Source organism: Hemicordylus capensis, chromosome 2 (genome assembly GCF_027244095.1).
Source record: "Hemicordylus capensis ecotype Gifberg chromosome 2, rHemCap1.1.pri, whole genome shotgun sequence".
NCBI lineage: Eukaryota > Metazoa > Chordata > Lepidosauria > Squamata > Cordylidae > Hemicordylus > Hemicordylus capensis.
Window position 1 is genome coordinate 191,672,585 of NC_069658.1, and position 17,074 is coordinate 191,689,658.

Below are 17,074 nucleotides of genomic sequence, written 5' to 3' on the forward strand. Positions count from 1 at the left end.
TGGTTGGACAGCCTCTTCTTTAGGGGAAAGAGAAGTAGAATATGCAGATGATCTCTGCCTTGAATGTCCTACCAAAGAGGAGCTGCTCTGGTAAAAAGAAGGTACAACATGACATTGGAGTTCATATATTGCTTGCCAGTGAAAAGGTTCTTAAAGTGGTTTACAGAGAAAAATAAATAGTAAATAAATGAGATGGTTCCCTGTCACAAAAGGGATCACAATCTAAAAAGAAACACACAGCAGCAATTTGCCACTGGGAAGGATGTCCTGCTGAGCTGAATAGAGATAATGGCCCTCCCCCTGCTAAAAAGGAGAGAACAACCACTTCAAAAAGGTCCATCTTTGTCCAATTAGCAGGGGAGTCATCATGTCCAGCATTTCCCAAATCCTGCTCTGATTCATTGGTTGCTTCTTGCAGAGGCCATGGAAATATTGAATGCAAAGGCGTTGTGTCACCCATTTTTCACCAAATGTTACACCAGAGAGATTCATGGGAGGAGAGAGACATGAATGGCCAGCAACCACATATCCCCTTCGAATGTGTAGTTAGGCCTTAATAGCTTACAGAGAAAATTGTGGAATGACAGTGACCTATTTTTCAACAGCTTGTTTGGAACCACTAGCTGAAACAGAGTTGGAAAATCCAGGTGCTCGATGCATGCCAATCAAATCTGAATGTCTGCTAATGAATATTCAAAATAGAACATGTATCTTTCCAGATGTTCAAGGAAAGGCAACTGGGTTCAGCACAGTGGAGCCACATTCATTTGCATTTTAGAAAAACGTGCAGGTGCAGCAGCGGGGATAGCTGTGATAGAGCTTCAATCTGACATGCCAAAGGCCCCAGATGCAATTTCTGTTACATTCAGGCACAGAAATCTGCGGAAAGCCACTCTACTGGTCAATGTAGACCAGGGATTCTCAAACTTGGGTCCTCAGGTGTTATTGGACTTCAACTCCCATAATCCCCAGCCTCAGTGGCCTTTGGTTGGGGATTATGGGAGTTGAAGTCCAATAACACCTGAGGACCCAAGTTTGAGAATCACTGATGTAGACCAATGGCAGCTGGGGGTAATGGGAGTTATAGTCCAACAACAGCTGGAGAACCTCAGGTTGGCCACTCTTGGTATAAACAATCCTAAACTCGATTAACTGACCAGTGCTCTGACTTGATAGAAGGCAAATCCACAAGTTCATTTTTTTGGAAGCATCTGTGAATCCTCACTTGTTGCCTGCACACCTCTACCCAGAGAAGGAGTTTTGTACCTCCACACCCTTTGATCCTCAGGTGAGCCTCTGCTCACCTGAGTAGAGCAGAGTGGTAAATGGTTTACCATTTACCAAACAACATCACAGTCAGCACCTGGCAGAGCCTTTTCTGAAGTGGCACCCACTGTCTGGAACTCCTGAACATAGGATGGCTCCCTCCCTGTGTATCTGTTACCATGAACTTAAGAAAGCTTTTGCAGGGATCCATTGAGTTTGGATAGACCTGCTGCTGATGGGGTTATTCTCATTTTAGCTGAGTCATCGTAGTTGTTTTCTGACTTTTTAGCAAGAAGTTTGGTAAGAACTAATTTCCCTTTCACTATAATCCTAATTGATAATTACCATCTTTACAAGTTAGCCCACTTGCACCTCAAACATTTACAGATATGCCATCTTGAATTGGGGTGGATGACATCATCACAAACTATGCCGTTGAAGTGTCCCCATGTGTCCCTACAACTGTACCAAATTTGGTTAAAATCAGTCCAGGCATTGCGAAGTTGATAGGAGGAACACACACATGCATGCTTGCGTGCATGTACTTCCATGTGCATGCACACACACAAACATAAGAACAGCCCTACTGGATCAGGCCCATGGCCCATCTAGTCCAGCATCTTGTTTCACACAGTGGCCCACCGGAAGTGGCCCACAGTGGCCCACTGGAAGCCTACAGGCAGGAGTTGTGGGCACGCCCTCTCTCCTGCTGTTACTCCCCTGCAACTCGTATTCAGAGGCATCCTGCCTTTGAGGATGGAGGTGGCCTATAGCCCTCCAACAATAGCCGTTAATAGACCTCTCCTCCAAGTAGTTAACCAAACCCCTCTTAAAGCCATCCTGGTTGTTAGCTGTCACCACACCTTATGGCAGAGAAATCCACAAGTTGATTATGCATTTTGTGAAAAAGTACTTCTGTTTGTTGGTCCTAAATTTCCTGGCAATCAATTTCATGGGACGATCCCTGGTTCTAATGTTACACAGAGCTGGGTGATCTCATAAGCTTACTCTCCTTAAGGGAACTAGGCTTAAAAAGTGTATTTGAAGTGTATGTTGGCTTTTAACTGTCTTGTATATTGCTATGAGTGCCAATTGGGCAAAAAAACATGTGGTATACATGTATGTATGAAACTAACATCTGGAGACATCCCAAGCCAGAGTTGAAGTGCTAATGAAAAAAAAATATATATATGAATGAATGCCACCATTTCTGGTGCAATAATCATAGCACCTTGTCGGTCTCTGCTGTGACTTCCACCAGGATGCCTTGGGGGACTAATAGCAAGATATTAGTCTAGTGCTCTTACTTCTCAGTCTATTTTCCTTCCTCCCATTGTGCTGCAGCCTCCTATTTTCTCCTATATAAGAGAGTTTTAAATGCAATGACATTGCTCTCTAAGTTTCAGAGCAGCAAGAAGGCAAAGGAATGAAGCATACCCCACACCTCACTGATAACAGAGGACAGAAACTTTGATTGGGGAGAATTTCAATTACTGCTGTATTGATTGGTGAGACAAGGAACAAATGTTGCAGCAGGCAAGGAGTAGCAGCTGCCTCCTTAGGCCCTGATGTACAGTTGGTCCCTATCTGATCTTAGGAAAATAAGTTTGGAGTCCTGACCCCTAGGAATCAGGAAAGACTGAAGCCTCCATGAGATGCAGGGTGTTGTTCTGAGCTGCTGTACAGTATGGGGAACAAGGTATGCATTTTCCATAGGGGTGCTAATGGAGCAGCTGGAGTGATGATATTGTGAGATCCAGCTGCTTAGGGTTGGTTTGCATGTATCATTTGAGGACTGTATCATCCAGTGGTGACTTACACTGTACTTGTGAATGGGCCACTGCAGATATAATGCAATAGGTAGAACTTCCATATCATCATCACATGAACATAGGAGACTGCCTTATACCACCTAACTCAGTATTGTCTACACAGCTCTGCATCTGCTGCAATTTTGGGGAGATTGTGAGAGATGTCTTTTCCAGCACTACCTGGAGATGCCAGGGATTGAATCCATGATCTTCTGCATGCAAAGCAAGAGCTCTACCACTGAGCTACAGCCCAATCCATCAATCATGACAAGTACAAGACTAGAGCTGGTCCATACATATAGCTGTGAATCAGCAAATGTTGAAAACTCAAGTGATGTATGCAGGGGCATATCTAGGGTAGGGCAGGCAGGGCACGTGCCCTGGGTGCCACTTGAAGGGGGGTGCCATTTTTTAAAATGAAAATTTTTTTAATGGCCACTGAAAACAAAATGGCCACCACGCATGCTCAAATGGCCTCTGCAAGGCCCTAGTATCTGGGAAAAGTCAAATTCTCCATTTATTTTTAAAACTTATGTAATAGTGATGCTACAATGCATAGTAGAGAATTAGACAGGCACTTCTGTTTAGTTTTCCAAGTACACCTCCACATAGTATTTGGGTATTTAATGAGCCCCAGCATACTGAAATTTGTAGTTTTCGAGCATTTTTTGGTCTGGTTACATCCCCTGCTAAATAGTTTTTGAAATATTAAAAGATTAACGAGCTTGACTTGTATTTTTCAGCTGATATTATGGTAAAGTTATCTGAAAGATGGGTGTCAGATGTTTGGACAGGGAGTGCAATTTCAGTGCTTGCCCTAGGCACTATTTTCCCTAGATACACCTCTGGATGTATGTGCATGGAAACCAGTCCTTTGAAATGTAAGAGACAGTTGTAACATTCATTGTCTGAGGTGGTACAATCTTCTCACAGAACAGTGCCATCTCTGCTTTCACATAGTGAAATTTTCCTTGTGTCAATTCTGATAACAGGAAAATATATATGAGATATTTGGAGTACGGTCTTTTGACTTGAGTCTTCTCTTTCCTCACTGCATCCCTTAGAGCAGTGGTTCCCAACCTGGCTTCCTCCAGAGGTTGCTGAACTACAACTCTCAGCATCCCCAGCCATAATAAACTGTCGCTGGGTATGCTGGGAGTTGTAGTTCAGCAACATCTGGATGGACCCAGGCTGGGAACTACTGCCTTAAAGTATACACATATGGACAAATGCGTTGGTACTCCTCCATGAAAAAGAAGAACCCACAATTGTCTCTGAAATAACTTGAAACTGAAAAAAGTAATTGGCAACCATCATTGTTTATTCCGCATTTAACAAAAATCAGACTTTGCTTTAGAGTGTTGATGCAACAGAATAGTTCAAATAATAACACAAATGAAAATGGCATGGACAAAAATGATGGGACTCTTAACCTAATATTTTGTTGCACAATCTTTAGAGGCAATCACTGCAAACAAGCAATTCCTGTAGCTCTCAGTGAGACTTCTGCACCTCTCAACAGGTAGTTTGGCCTACTCTTCCTGAGCAAACTGCTCCAGCTGCGTCAGGTTTGAAAGGTGCTTTTTCCAGACTACATGTTTCAGTTCTTTCCATAGATGTTCAATAGGATTCAAATCAGGGCTCATAGAAGGTCACTTCAGAATAGTCCAATGTTTTGTCCTTAGCCATTCTTGAATGCTTTTAGCTGTGTATTTTGTGTCATTATCCTGTTGGAGGATCCATGACCTGCAACTGAGACAGAGCTTTCTGACACTGAGCAGTACGTTTCACTGCAGAATATCTTGATAGTCTTGGGATATCATTGTTCCCTGCACAGACTCAAGGCACCACGTGCCAAATGCAGCAAAGCAGCCCCAAAACATAACCGAGCCTCCTCCATGTTTCACAGTAGGTATGGTGTTCTTTTTGAAAGCTTCATTTTTTTGTCTGTAGACATAGAGCTGATGTGACTTGCCAAAAAGCTCCAATTTTGTTTCATCTGTCCGAAGGACATTCTCCCAGAAGCATTGTGGCTTGTCAATATGCATTTTAGCAAATTCCATTCTGGCTTTTCTATGTGTTTTTTTTCAACAGTGGAGTCTTCCTGGGTCTTCTTCCATTGAGCCCACTGTCACTCAAAAAGCAACGGATGGTGCGATCAGCCACTGATGGACCTTGACCTTGGAGTTCAGCTTGTATCTCTTTGGAAGTTGTCCTTGGCTTTTTGTCTACCATTCTCACTATCCTTCTGCCCATTCTGGAGTTGATTTTCCTCTTGCAGCTGCATCCAGGGAGGTTGGCTATAGTCCCATGGAGCTGGAACTTCTTAATAATATTTGCAACTGTTGTCACAGGAATATCAAACTGCTTGGAGATGGTCTTATGGCCTTTGCCTTTAACATGCTTGTCTATAATTTTCTTTCTAATCTCCTCAGACAACTCTCTCCTTTGCTTTCTCTGGTCCATGTTCATGTTGTTTTCTCTGGGACACACAATGATACCAAACAGCAGAGTGACTACTTTTCTCCATTTAAATAGGCTGAATGACTGATTGCACGATTGGAGACGTGTGTGATGAAATGAAAGAAAACAGCTTATTTGAAAAATCACTCTAATCTAATTATTTATTATCTTTTCTAGGGGTATCAACAAATGTTTCCAGGCCACTTTAGAATATCTTTGTAGAATAAGCAATATTATATCTCTTTTCATACTTGCTTTGCTTTACTTGATGACATATCAAAGGCATGCAGGTATATGGGACAATTGCTTTTCATTTAATCGCTTTTCTGGAAGCCTACAATACGTTTTCAATGAGCTCTAAGGGTACCAACAAATTTGTCCATGTATGTACATTCCTAAAACAAGTAGTTCCAGAGCTCATCCCTGCCTGGAAGTCCTACCCTCTCTGACCTAGAAATCTTTACTCAGAATTCTAGAAGTGTGAGTATATGAGCGTAATTTGGCCTACATATGCAGCAGAATGAAGTGGTGAAGTCCTGGATGATCAAATATATGGTACCATTTTAGACTGCAGGTATGGGGAAATCACATTTTTGAATGCTTCTTTACATGAAAAGAAAAGTTTCCTGCAAGTAGTAAAATAAGACAGCAGGAAGTTTGCTATGAGGGGCTAGAACCTTCTCTCTGATATGCTACCTTTTAGAAACACTTGCTGGAAGCTGTTTTTGTTTTGTTTTTGGTAATGTGGGGGGGAAATTCAGAAATGGCATTCCTCACCTATAGCCTGAGTGGTATAGTCCATTCTACCACTTCAGGACTCTACCATCTCATTCTGTTACATGTGCAGACTAGGGTATGTTTAGAGGAGGTGGCTTTACTGCTCAGGAAAGTTTACTCTGTATATACTCAGAAACACTCTCTTCTTTAAAACCTCTTTGTCCGTGCCAGGGCTAAGATTTAGCACTGGTAAGAGAGTTTGGACTTGAGATCACAAGTTCCAGGATTAAGCACTGGTTCGCCTCCTCAGATTATGAGTAAGTATCATAGCTTGCTGTTAGGATTGGAAAGTGTGTGTGTGTGTGTGTGTGTGTTGTGTGTGTGTGAAGAAAGAATGCTCAGTAGGAAGAGGTCATGGTAACACTTCCTCTTCCAGCAAAACACTGTGATTCAACACAAGATACTTAAAGGTTCTTCATGATGAGCCTAGCATTGGCCTCTCAGTGGCTTTTCAGACACCAGACTATACAATATATATGTGCCCTACTTGTGAAGGGCACACTTGCGTGCCAATACACAGTAGCCAGGAAGGTGCACCGCTGATCTGGATACTTCCCAAGCCATGCCGATTCTTCCTCAGCAAGGCTGGTTCTCCTATAGGAAACGGAAAGATTGTGTCGTTGAGTCAGTGTCAACCCCTGTCTTGGCAACCACAGAGCCATGTGGTACCATACACAGGTAAAACATGGTGTGTGTGTGTGGGGGGGGCACATTGATTTGTAATGAATGAAAAACTAAAATGAACTAGGCCCATTTGTTTCATTTATTCCTCATAAAGAAATGAATGACAGAGCTACAAATGAGCGCTGAATATCATACATTAAGCACCACTCACCAGAACTGCAGCATCTACGTGGTTTGGGTTGACTCGCTAGATTAATCAACTTGGGCTACAGCTGATTGATCAGGAAGGATTATAATTGGCAAGGCTGAGAATTAAAGGTGCCCTTCTTTATTTCCCAGAATTCTGTTCTGGTTCTGGTGTGTGTCCCTGTTAACAGGGAACAAACACAAAAATATTAAAGCTGCCCTTTCCTTCTTGCAATGAGTAATAGCTGTTCTTTATATCTCCAAAATGTGATTACATTGAAGTTTCAGTAATACACACATTTATTTAAATCTAATTGATCAGTCAGTGAATCCATGAAAGGGAGATGATTCATCCAGTAGAAATGTTTTCCTTCGCCACTATACATGTGGCTGCTGCATGGAGATGCCACGACCACACAGGTGCTGTTGTTTGCAGCTGCTTCCAGGAGGGGGCCATCCTGTGTCATTCTTCCCCTTGGCTCCTCTTGGGAGAAGTGATCAGGGGGTGGGGATCATGTTGCAATTTCACTACCTCTCCAAATTCCTGGATTGATTCTGGCTGAAATACAACCCCATTGATCCAGGTAGTAAAATCTCTCATGGAAATTGGTCTGCGGCCTCGCTCTCCCCTTTACAAGGGCAAGGGTTCCTCTGTGGCAAAATTGGCAGGATGCCTTCATTGGCATTTTAGATCTGTCCCACTGAGGGGCCTGCTGTGCATCTTTGCACAAGTTCTTCAAAGATGGAAAGAGATTCATTGAATCGGAGAAACTGAAGAAAGCAGCAATGGTCCTGGGACAGGCCCAGTTGGGAGGCACCTGTGCTAATCGCTTACTCTCTAGCTTGCCTTATGGGGAAGCTTTATGGACACCTTTTAGAAAATGTTAGTGCGCACACATGTGCACAAAAATGGCCATTCTTCACTTCCACCCCCACCCCACCAGATCTCTAGAAGCTAAATGTCTGCAGTAAAGGGGAAATGTATCTTAGCTAACGTCTAGATGTACACTTTAAGCAAAACCACAAATGAACACTCTGGTGTTCAACCACATGACTAGGCTCAGACTATGGGTAAGTTCAGCCAAATACAAAATGCCAGCACGCTGCTTCCTTTTTTCCACCATTACTCCTCTTCATAACACCCAAGGGTGCAAAAAATGTTCAGAACTCTTAGGAATCTATTATATACGTTGAAGAATGTGTTTGTACATCTGTTTGTACATAAATAACATCCCGTACTTCCCAATAACCTACAGGCACCAAGTTTTGTGTACACAACCCTGCCATGGAAATTAGCTGAATGCACTGTTTTTTACACTGGAATATGCTTGCTGGATAATTTTTTTTAAATTAAGAATTAATTCTATCATACTTTCCAATTATCTAAAGATACCAAATTTTGCATGAACAATCCTGCCACTTAAATTAGCTGACTGCACCAATAGTTTAAACTGGAATATGCTGGGGCGGGGGGAGAGAGAATTATTTTTAATAGATTTTTAGAAGAAATGCTTAATATAATAATCAGATTTTAATTGTTATTGTTCTCAACAGATTTTTAACACTCAATAATCTGATCAATAACTCCAAAATGATATCATGCCCAAGAGAAGCAGAAGATCTTTCTCAGATTCAAATTTACCATGACTCAAATTTTCCATATATGGTAACTATTCAATAAAATGAATAATGTTTGAAGTTGAAATTCTACAAATTTCAAACTATTTCAAACAATACAATAACATATATTGAATGTCTTTAAATTCCCTATAAGTATAATCTACACAAAATGACTTTGCCTGGTCAACAATGTTCCTCACCTGCTAGTCAGCTATATTTTCTAGGATGATACTTGGAACCTTTTAGGCCAATCCCTCCCTCTTTCAGTAGGTCACAACTTGGCATGTTGGTATTGTATCTGCACTTTTGCACACTTGCCTAGATCTGGTTTTAAACTGAAGATCCCTTACATCTCCCCATAATTTGGGCACATAAAGTAGAATTGGATCTGGAAGACCCAGGTTCAAGTTCTGCCTCTACAGTGGAGTTACTGTATGGCATCAGGCAAGTCTCTCCTCTCTAACTTTAGTCCCTCACCCCTAAACTGGGAATTAGAACTTAAGAAGAACGCTGCTGGATCAGACCAAAGGCCCATCTAGTCCAGCATCTTGCTTCCTGGGTCTGAGCCCACAATCAGAGGAAAACATGAAGACATCCTGCTGTTGCACCATCCCGTAACTTCTTCTGTGTCACTGCCCACAGCCTTGAAACATGAAGTTTGATTGAGGCAGCATAGCTGTGGATAGCCCTGTCCTCCACGAATGTTTCTACATGTTGAAAGACATCTAAGCAAATGCCTATCATATATTGTGCGAGGGAATACCATCTATTAATTATGAGTTATGACAGGGATTCTCAAACTTAGGTCCCCAGTTGTTGGACTACAGCTCTCATTATCCCCAGCCCCAATGGCCTGTGGTCATTGGGGCTGGGGATGATGGGAGTTGTAGTCCAGCACAATCTGGAGACCCAAGTTGGAGAACCCCTGTGTTATGTGAAGAATTACTTTCATTTGACTGTCCTGGGTCTCCTGCCAATCATTTTCACTGGGTGACTCTGAGTCTAGTTTTATAAGGGAGAGAAAAATCTCTCTACTTGCCTTCTCCACACTGTGCATCATTATATAAACTTCACTTCTGTCTTGTGCCTCTTAGTAACCTTTTTAGCGAAATTAAAAAGCCCCAGCCAGCTTTCCTCACAGTAGGGAAGGTGTTCCAGCCCCTTGATCATTTTGGTTGCCTTTTTCTGCACCTTTTCCAAATCTATAATTTCCTTCTCAAGATGGGGGGGAAAACAAAACTGCACCATAGATGTATACGAAGACATTATGACACGAACTGTTTTATTTTCAATCTCTCTCCTAGTAATCCTTGGTGTGAAATTTGCCTTTTTTTTCCAGGCTGCAAGAGAGCTGATATTTTCATTGTGCTATTCACCGTGACCCCAAGATCTCATTCCTGGTTTGTTGCTGCCAGTTCAGACTTCATCAGTGTATATGTGAAGGCAGGGGATATCTAGGGGAAGGACATCCAACGAATGTTGTGCTAGTGGAACTTAGAAAGGTGCCCCCATGCAAGAAGATTGGGTAGTCGAGCTGATGCTCAAAGCTGCTCAGTCTCTTGGTCTGCTTGCACAACAAGGATAGTGGTTAGCTTTGCATCACCCCCTGCCACATATATGGACGGAGGAAAAGGTTTCATTGCAAGTTGGACAAGCGCACCTGTTGTGTCAATGCAACACTAGTGCAGAAAGCAAGTGCCCCACCCACTGGAAGTAACTAGCACACAATTTGTGCGCTGGTGCAACATGTTTGCATTAGTGCAGCATCAGACTGGATGTCAGCCAGGATCTTTTGCCCTACTGCATAATTTCTTTGCACTTATTTACATGAAACCTCATTTGCCATTTTGCCTCCTATTTTTCATCGAATTTGGAGATATATTTTGGATCTCTTCAGATTCTGCTTGGAATTCTGCTGTGATGTCATCTGCAGACTTGGTCACTTCACTTTTCACCCAACTCCAGTCATTAATAAGCTCCAGTCTTAATACAGATCCTGGCTCACATTATTTAGCGCAACTGTATATAAGCCTAGTACAAAAAATATTGTATGCAAAAAATATTGTTGCACAGGAGTAAGCCCATTGGAAATAGTGGGCTTACTCTCCTGTAATGGCATTTCACAATTTTTATGTTTGTGCAACTTGCACAGCTCGCATGCCCACAATGGTAGAGGCTCACATACTATTTGCACTGTATGTGAGCCCCTTACAGGATCTCACTACTGACATTTGTCCATATGATTACTGTCCATTTACTTCTAGTCTCTAAGGATGTGCATGAACCTGTTTGGCGTTCCATTCAAGGAATGCTGAACAGGTTTGGAACCCCTGCATTTAAACCGGTTTGAATGTGGGGGTGGGGGTAACTTTAAAGCATGGGGAGGCTGCTCTTACCTCCCCTACCATGTTTCCCCCTCTGGTGCTGCTTTAAAAAATGTTGGCGCAGGGTGGCTGTATACCCTCTTGCTGCCCCAGTCAGTGTAAAACCAGAAGTATGTGCACATCACTTTTATGCTGACCGTGGTGGTAAGAAGGTACGCAGCCATCTCGTGCCAGCATTTTTTAAAGCATTACCACAGGGGGGGGGGGCGCGGCAGGGGAGGTAAGAGCACCCTCCCTGCTCCTTAAAGTCACCCCCCAGCCTCCTGGGTGTGCATGGAACCGAATGGTGCACATCCCTACTAGCCTCTACTTCCTGTGTAAGCAGTCACTAGTCTAGGAGAGGATCCATCCCTTTATCCCATGACTTTTGTTTATCCAGGGACCTTTGCTGAAGGAGTTTGTCCAAAGATTTTTGGAAGTCCCCATATATGATGAAATATATGATCACCCTCCTGATGCTTGTTGATACTCCCAGAGGATTCTAAAAGGTTGGTGAGGCAGAACTTCTCTATGCAGAAGCCATGCTGATTCTTCCTCAGCAAGGCTTGATCTTCTGTTGGGAGCTACTCCATAGCTCAAACATGAGAGTGTGCATGGTTTTGTAATGAATGAAAAGTTGAAATGAACTGGGCCCATTTGTTTCATTTATTCCTAGTAAAGAAATGAATGCTAGTACCACAAATGAGTGCTGAATGCCCTGCATTCATTCATCACTCATTTATTTCACTCAAAGCGATTGATAGGAACATAGGAAGCTGCCTTCTATGGAGTCAGACCATTGGCCCATCTAGCTTAGTATTGTCTACACAATTCCCACAATCCCTGGCTATTGGCCACTGTGGCTGGGGATTAGGGGAATTGCAGTTCAAAAACAGCTGGGGGCCCTAAGTTGAGCAGGCCTGGTCTACCCAGACTAGCAGTGGCTTCTCCAAGGTTGCAGGCAGGAGTCTCTCTCAGCCTTATCTTGGAGATGCCAGGAAGGGAGCTCGGAACTTCAACCTTCTGCATGCAAACAAGCAGGTGCTCTTCCCAGAGCAGCCCCATCCTCTAAGGGGACTATCTTACACATGTAGTCTCCCATGCAAATGCGAACTAGGGCAGACCCTGCTTAGCAAAGGGAACAATTTATGCCTGGGACCTCAAGACCAGTCATAATAGGCCAGATGGTGGCTATGAGGAGGGAGGGAGAGAACAGGGAAACCGGCTGCAGGAAGGGAAACTGCCGCTGGTGGCAGCTCCCACCCCACAGAGGATACCCCTCTTCAGAGGGATAATAGGATGGAAAACACAGAAAGTGTCGACAACAGAAGAGCAGCTGCATCTCCCACTGAAAGTAATGGGAAATGAAAGTGCATGGGAATAACAAATGAAATGATAATGAAACAAATGTGATTGCAATACATGAATAATTAAATGAATGGGAGTTTAATAACAAAAATGGATAACGAAGGCAAACATATTATTGTGTGCTCGTAATAAAACACCTTAAGCAGATGGAAAATGCTATGTGGGAACTAGTACTCGCTGTTACACATGGGCCCTTTGACGTGCTTGTTGCCAAAGCTTCATCCTCCCCTCCCCTGTTATGCTGCTTCCTTTTTCTCGCCATCTTATCTCCCTCCTCTTCCTCCGGGCTCTCCCATTGTTCTTTCCTCCCCCAAGCTTCTTACCTTCCCCTTTTCTTCCCCCTTTGACTGCTTTTCTCTCTCCTCCTCCTCCTCTTTTCTTTTCCTCCTTCTACATCCCCACCCCCTTCTTGCTTTCCTCTCTCCTTGGCACGTAGCAGTGCATGCCCCTCTAAGGGTCAGGAGAGACTGTTTTCAGCTCATGTGTAGGGCTGCTTGGCACTGCCAGTCTCCCACTTGGAATGTGGATTCTGTCCGGTGCCTGCAGGAGCTGCAGGCTGAGCTCTCACCACAACGCTGTATTGAAGAGAGAGAGAGAGAAAATCACTTCTGGGAACTGTAGGAAGGGATTATTTCTCTAGCAAGATGCTAAAAAGATAAAGAACTGATGATTTCTTTTGCTCCAGCACAATCTGTTGGGTGATTGATTTAGCAAGAAGGCAATACTCTTGTGTAGTGATATTCTTTATGATCAGAGCTGTCCAACTCCCATTTTTCATTTTGAACTGTTTGTTTACATCACATAGATGAGATTTTTACTTGTTCATTGTGGTGGCTTCTTTTTTACAGTACATTCCTAAAATGTCATAACGGTATATATTGTGATAAAGGAACCAGAACAGGTAATTGGGAAGTGTTGCTCAAAAGTAAAAATCCTCTTTTTCTTATGCCATTTTTATTTGTTTGTTTGTCTGTTTGTTTTGGAGAAACTGAAAATTTTTGCAAGCATGCATGATGTAAGTTACTTGAAAAGTCTATTTCAATCTTAGGCAGCAACTCCTCAGTTTGACTTCAGAGAGTGCCCCTAAGATAACAAAAATGAAAGACTACAGCTGGCAAAATGTATAAAGTATTGTACAAGTCTGATGAACTATCCCTTTCCCAAGCGAATGCAAAGAAAACTTAAGCAACAATATAGTGTCCCCTCTTTGCAAACACTGAACCTGAAGGACCCTTGCCTGCACACAGCGCCACCTATGGGCACAGCTGACCTCTACAACTTAGCCATTTGAGTTTTACTGCCGCTCCTTCACTCTGCACTGTGAGAGGGAGGGTATTGTGTTCTCTTTCACTCCCCCACAACTAATGATTTGTTGCCATATGTGACCAGACTACTGAATTCCAGTACCCTTGCATATAGCAAACATTTATAAATATTTAAATTGCAGCTATTCTATAAATACAACCAGATCCATTGTGAGTAAACATTTTATGAAACTTACCCAAGTACTTGTAAATGGTCAGCTTAAACACTGGTCAGTGCAGGGCAAAGCACATTAAGAGCAGCAGATGGAGAAAGGCCTTGCAATGTCTGGTCAAAGTCTGGGACTTGGGAAAAGAATGTCAATGTCCCTTAATGGCTAGCAGGTGAGCTTTAATGGGAGCTATAAAGGAAATCTCTCTGGGATGTTCTGAATGGAGATCCCTTCAGAGCTTGGCTATTCAGAGATGCAGGGACATATGATAGTCTTCTTGTCAACCAGGCAGAGTTGTTTGTGGCTACTTGCAATCTGAATGGACAACCCATATTTGTGTCTTCAGTTTGTCTGCACTTTGGTGAAACCAGTGGATTACAGGAAGTTAGACACTGTTTGGTCATTATATGATGATCTAGAGGATCACTCAAACATCAGGAAGGATCTTTGGCGGCCAGGAAGGGACCGCCATTCATTGCTCTAGAACAGGAAGGAGAACAGCTCCATCACCAGCCAGGTGTGCCCCACTCCTCCCCCTCCAGCCACAGCATCACCAAGTCATCCACCTCTTCAGACTGGACCTAGATGTCCCATGGCACCAATATCCGCAGCACTTTCCCACAAGTGTGAGATTGGTGTGACACTGGCCTGCAGATTGGTGTGGCACTGGCCTGCACCTCCCGCATGCTCTCTCATGAAACTATCCTTCTGCCCCAAAGCCACAGCCGAACCACCTCTAATCTCTTCAGCAAACTCACGTCGACACTCACGTGGAGGGTCACAGACAAACGTGAGAGAGTCAGGGGACCTGCGCTCACAAGTTGCAATCTACCTTGGAATCCAAAGGAAACAGAACCCATCTTATTTATTTATTATTTCTCTGTGTAAACTGCCCTGAGCCATTTTTGGAAGGGCGGTATAGAAATCAGATAGATAGATAGGTAGATAGATAGATAGATAGAACCCCGGCTGCTCCGATTTACCTGGAATGTGAAGAGATGTACCTTCTCATTCTAGAACCCTTCAGCTAAGCAGTGTTGCAGCTTCTGGGTGAGACAGAGACACACTGGGAGAAAAGCTGAGATAGAGGGCTTAGAACTGAAGCACTTTGGGGTGCAAGGTTTCTCTCGGTGGTGTTGTTAGGGTTGCCAGATCTCAGGTTTTCAGCCTGAGGTTTCAGAGGGCCACCACAAGGTTTCCAGGTAGAATAGCAAGATCTCAGGTTTTGTCCCGAGACTCAGGTCAAATCTCAGGCTGTCCTGGGATTTTAGAAGGCAGTCTTCAGCCTAAGGCCCAGGTTTTGCAGGGCTCGGTCTCTGGAACAGAAGAAGCAATATACTTGGCAGAATCATAGTCTGGGCCAAAGATGCGAAGATGTTTTACGTTCTGCAACTGTCCAATGTACTTTTCCAACATCATGTCCTAAGAATGTGGCTTATTCAGCACATGCTAAATTTTGTCTGATACCAGTTCCTTCATCAATCACTGTTTCAATTTGCTACCCTTGGGGGATGCCTTGTTAAAATGTTGTTGGTGTGAGTTGCTAGAGTTGTTGACAGTGTCCAGCATTTAGCACCCTCTTCAGGGCCTTTAGAAGTTAAATCTTAGAATGTGTTGGTGTGTCTAGTGCACGTGTATGCAAATGCATACATATGTACATTAGGTCACCATGCTGTCCAGCACCTGCTGTTTCACAGTCTGGTAAAGTTTATTTTGATAAAACATTATAGAGGAATTGTGGTTCAATTTATCCATCAGAATATACAGCCCCTTTAAATCAGAGTGGTACAAGTGATTGCAAAGTAAAAAGTACCGCAAGTGGAACAGAACTTACTGCAATGTGAAATTGTGTGTGTGTGTGTGTGTGTGTAGAAACTCTGATTGGCTGGATTCAGATGTACAAGATAACCACAGTTAACCATGACCAAGGTTACAATTTCTAACTCCAATTCGAAGCCGAACTGGAGTTTCAGGAGAGGGAAGCCCCTCCCTGCTGCTCGGCCTCAAAGTCTGATCTCAGCCAGTTCCGCCGCCAGACCATGGGCAAAGCGTCACCATGCCACTGGCTGGGCCATGATTGGCTACAATCTCCAGGGGAACATGTCGAGCACGATCGTGCATTTTCAGAGGACTCCTGCTCTCAACAGGGGAGGGACATGGAAAGCCCTTTAAATGCCCTGCAATACCAGTGCTGCTTCTGCCAGCCATGGCGCTACCACCCGCCCCCCCCCAAGTTGCTTCACCCCCACAAAAGCACTGGACTCAAATTTCCAATGGGTTTGGTAGCCTGAGGGTGTGTGTGTGTGGGGGGGTGGAATTCCACTTTCAGTGCAGGAGGGGAGGGGAGAACCCACATTCGCTAGAACGGGATATGCAGATGGACAGGGCAAAGGATACTGGGGGGTCTGCCCCACCATGACCAGGGAAGATGTCATGAAGGGAGGCCCCTGCAGAGGAGTCCAGCCGGATCCATCACAAACCTGCTGCAAGCAGCTTGCTGCCCCGGGGGCTCACAATTTCATGAGAAGTCCAGTCTACTGGGGATATGCCTGTGCCTTCTAAGGCACTATCCCCACCAACTGACTGCAAGCTCACAACCTCATCTGCCCACTTAACTACCAGGGTATCCAAGGGGGCCCCACTCTAGTGGTGCAGAGTGGGCCAGCAGGACAGTACATTCACTCAAGTTTAGAAAGCCTTGGTCCGGTCTGTCTGCACACTGTATGCAGATAAGCAAGCAAGGGGAATTGCAGGAGAGGGCACTTTCCTCTGCTCCGCTGACCCCAGGGTAGCTAGGTCACCTGCAGGGGCCGCTGGTGACTATGCACCTGTGCATAGATGTGAATGGCCAGGCAGGGGGCTGGTTTCCAAGGCACCTCAGCCACCGTCCCTAGGAGCAGGAAAGCAATCTCAAGGATACCCCCACCCACCTCCTTCCAATATACAGCAACACAGCCCTACTAGGAGCACCCATGGCCTGACACTCTCATGAGCGGGCATATTCCACGTGGACATTTCCTTGCCATACTCATGACCATGAGTAACCAGGGCCTTGCTCATGAGTAACTAGGAGTTTCAAATCCCCACCCCCACCCGTGGGGGAAGTGGCTGGGCCCCACTTC

At 44.1% G+C, this 17,074-nt stretch overlaps 1 long non-coding RNA gene across 2 annotated transcripts in view; it reads left to right on the top strand.

The window, feature by feature from the left end:
• The window catches only part of LOC128347092 (uncharacterized), a 31,313-nt gene extending 25,636 nt beyond the window's left edge, over positions 1-5,677 (top strand). For both annotated transcript variants that reach the window (XR_008317387.1, XR_008317386.1), the window contains one exon: positions 5,172-5,677. This is a non-coding gene — a long non-coding RNA (uncharacterized LOC128347092). The remainder of the gene's footprint in view (positions 1-5,171) is intronic.
• The last annotated feature ends 11,397 nt before the right edge of the window (positions 5,678-17,074 follow it).